General features: G+C 46.7%; 1 protein-coding gene across 1 annotated transcript in view; it reads left to right on the top strand.

Annotated features, from left to right (window-relative positions):
* Positions 1 to 4,055, top strand: part of LOC127007286 (protein toll-like) — a 21,363-nt gene continuing 17,308 nt past the window's right edge. Inside the window, exon 1 of the mRNA XM_050878058.1 lies at positions 1 to 353. The gene's annotated coding sequence lies outside the window, so the exon portion shown is untranslated. The remainder of the gene's footprint in view (positions 354 to 4,055) is intronic.

Here is a 4,055-nt window from a genome sequence, read left to right as displayed (position 1 = left end):
CCTACGGTGCAGCGGGCAGGACTCGGAGAGAGGAGTCCATTGCGCCAGTCAGTCTGAGGCCACGAAAACGGGAGGCTGTCTCGTTCAAGCTGTGCGCGAACCGGGGACTGCGTTTATTCTTTTCCTCGGTGTAATCAGGGAGTGACAGATGATACGCGTGAATAGTGTGGCATGGAAGGGAAGAAGTGATCGAGGAGCTGTGTTGGAATGAAGGCGTGAGTGAGGGCGGCGGAGGGTGGTCATAGTGTCACAGTCGGCCAGGCAAGGCTGAGGGAGGAGCGCTGCCACGGCCCTGCCACCCTGCCAGCCCAGCCCCTACAGCGGTGCCCCCCTGCTGGACTTGTTACTATGAGGTAAGTCTGCACTCGTGTGGACCCCGATTTCCCACGAGTCCCCCAATTAAGATCGTTAGGGGAAGGTGATTAGGCCTTTTTCTTTACTTTTAAGTACTTGTGCCTTCATATTATGGTTGAGGGACATGTATTTCGTCCCTTAACTAAAATATGGAGGCGTAATATCATATTTTGGAGGCGCGGAGTGACCTGACCTGACTTATAACCTCACAATCTATAACCTAACTTAACCTAACCTAACTTAACCTAGCCTAACTTAACCTAACCTAACTTAACCTACCTTAGCGAGACCAACCCTCAGTCACACACTTAACATTATTAGTGTAATGGACTGGTATCACGACAGTCCTGTTATTTGCCCAGGCCATCATGAAAACACGTGTAGTATAATTTATTGGCATAGTTTAATTACTACGGACATTGAGGGATGAGCGTGGTACAGGCTAGCCCCTTAACAGGCGTGTGCGTTTGTGGTGGTGCAACAGGTGGAGGGGCGGGGGTGAGGGTGGCACAGTGACATTGGTGGATGGTGGTTGATATGTCTGGCGCACGGAGGTTGGTGCTGCGTTAAGAGAGTTGTGCGTTTTACAGACCAGTCAGCAGGAAGTAGCTATACGCCCAGTGCACAATGATACCAATGCAGTGGTGTATTAGGTTTTTGCAGTGACAGGTATCATATTTCTCTGCTACGTTCAAACCAGATCTATTTTGCCTCGGCTTTTTTTTTTATTTTTTTTTTTAGAAAATTAGCAATATTTTCAGAGAGAGAGAGAGAGAGAGAGAGTAGGAAATTAGCAATATTTTCAGAGAGAGAGAGAGAGAGAGAGAGAGAGAGAGAGAACCAGTATGTAGTAATAATAGTTACTGAGCACTGCCGCAAAAAAAAGCCGTTCAGCTGGAGGTGAGGCTGGTCGACAGCGGAGGAACAATGCACTGAGAGAGAGAGAGAGAGAGAGAGAGAGAGAGAGACTTGCATCTCAAAACTAACAAATGGGAAGTACTTGATAACTAAGAAAGCTCGGACGTTAAATTTTCACATGCTTAAAGCCGGCATCTTACTATTTTTCTGATGTGACATGCAAGCTAGGGATTTACACAGAAAAAGATTCATAGATACATAGAAGAAGATTCCCATGGCAAATCTCTCTCTCTCTCTTTGGGTCATGGAGTCGGGCGTGGGAGCGTCCAACAGATCAACAGGACGTAGGAATTAGTCCCCGTGACGTCACGCACTCGTTCTCTTCGAGGAAACGTGACCTTCAAGCGGACTCGGGCGCAGAATGTCAACAAAGGCTTCCTATAAGGCCGCGAGGGAGTGGAGACTCGGTAGAAAGTTAGATAATGGCTGTTGCGTCATATTAACGCCTCATTATTATTATTATCAGTGATATAAAGAAAATTGTGGGTGCCGTTGTGGTGTGCTGTGCGTCCTACCTTAATGTTTTTCTTGTCCACGGTAATTATTTGTGTCGTTACTTTTATAAGAACTCACCCCATCGACCTGACCCAAACTTACGTGACTACCGGTACCGGACCTTCTCTCTCTTTTAGAATTGGGAACATCGAAGTAATAGTCATGATCTGCAATATCCCTCCAAGATTAAAGTACGCTGTTGGAGCCTCCAGAGTCCATGCAGACTCGTGTTGTCTTGTCTCCCTGCTCATTTTATTAGCTAGCCCGAAAAGGAGGATGAACTGTTGAGTGAGTTGCTCTCCGACTGCTCAAGCCGGAATCGAACCCGGGCCCGTGGACAGTAACCACTCCTAGTCAGCGGAAAGAATCCGGCCTGAGCGGGCTCGAACCGCCGCCCTGTCAGACCGTGAAGCCTGGCAGTGCAGCGCTATAACCAGTTGCGCCACGGTCTCTCTCTCTCTCTCTCTCTCTCTCTCTCTCTCTCTCTCTCTCTCTCTCTCTCTCTCTCTCTCTCTCTCTCTCATATATATATATATATATATATATATATATATATATGTGTATGTATGTATGTGTGTGTATAATGAACCTTCTTATCCAAATATTTCTGGACATATTCATACTCGCCGTACTCATCCTCTATTGAACAGTTCTCCTGTCCAACCTCTGACACGTACCCTCTAACACCTTAACCACATCTACCCAGTCTTTTCTTACCCCTGCCCATTAATTGTGTGACTGCTTCGTTCTTTAATCCTAAATGCTGAAGTCACCCATCGAAATCAAAGAAAATGGAGCGCACGAGATGCGTCTTCACCTGTGGGGAGGGGCTGCCGGGGATGTCACTGCTAACCTCTAAACCTCGGAAGTGCAACGAGAGAGAGAGAGAGAGAGAGAGAGAGAGAGAGAGAGAGAGAGAGAGAGAGAGAGAGAGAGAGAGAGAACTTGTACGTTACATGTCAACCCAAGGTTATATGAATCCTTGAAGGTGTTGATAGCTGGCGAAATAATGAGTCACACGAACCGGAAGGAAATAATCACATTCGATATGTATATGAAAATGTGCAAGGATCCAAATGGTTAGATAAAAATCATTATATGGAGTTGCTGTATAGTTGAGAGCTTGAATGAATTGCAAATCGCCTTTCCCTCTTGTCAGAATCCTTCCTTTCACCATGGTTACGTTTTCAGTGACATCCGTAAACTTTCACTTTCAACAGGATACGATTATCAGGGAGTCGCACTCGCCGTGCGCGTGAAAGGAATGACAAGACAGCTTTTTAGGTGTGTGTGTGTGGGGGGGGGGGGTGCCCGAATCTTGGCTTAGGAGGTGGGGTTACTTGGGGTTAGTGGCGCAGCAGCTTCATGATAGGACTGAGAGTACCACACATGCATGCACAAGAGAATGACACACACACACACACACACACACACACACACACACACACAAACACAAACACACATATCAACAGGATAATGGGACAAACTCTGAATTTGCTGAGGAACATAAGGACGGCATTTGTGTATTTGGACGTGGAGATGATGAAGAACATAATAGTTACAATGATAAGGCCAAAGTTGGAGTATGCAGCATTGGTCTGGTCTCCTCACGAAAAGAGCAACATAAGGAAGCTGGAAAGAGTGCAGAGAGTGGCAACTAAGATGGTACCGGAACTTAGAGATCGGACTTATGAGGAGAGACTCAATAGCATGGGGCTCACAACCATGGAGAGAAGAAGAGAAAGAGGAGACTTGATAGCGGTGTACAGGGTGGCGAGCGGGGTGGAGCATTTGGACAGAGGACCTGTGTGTGTGGAACGAGAGAAGCGAGAGGACACGAAAAGAAGTTGAGGGCGACCACGTGTAGGCGAGATATGAAAAAAGTTTAGCTTCCCAAACAGAAGCATTGAGCTATGGAATAGACTGGAGGAGGAGGAGGTTGGTGCAAGAAACATTCATGATTTTAAGGAAAAGTTGGATAAGAGCGGATATGGAGACGGGATAGCGTCACAACTAGGTAAATATACACACAAACCATTTGCATTCGATCAAATATGAGGTTTGGGAGAACGTTGATAACGCTTCATGCATAATGTAATAGCTTCCTGTGACTACTGTAAGATGCAGGGGCTTGGCTGCTGCTGTTGAAGTCATTTCCGATAAGAATGAGTTTCGAGCCACGTTTCGTTCTCGTCTAGGGTGAGGTGTGTTCAGGATCAACAGAGATCCTGAGGAACACGTAGGCGGCAGCAAGTGACATGTTGACAGGGGAGTGGTAGTGGTTAAGA

The sequence above is a fragment of the Eriocheir sinensis genome, chromosome 35, assembly GCF_024679095.1.
Source record: "Eriocheir sinensis breed Jianghai 21 chromosome 35, ASM2467909v1, whole genome shotgun sequence".
Taxonomy (NCBI): domain Eukaryota; kingdom Metazoa; phylum Arthropoda; class Malacostraca; order Decapoda; family Varunidae; genus Eriocheir; species Eriocheir sinensis.
Note: the sequence above shows the minus strand (reverse complement) of the source record. Positions and strands in the feature narration are given on the sequence as shown.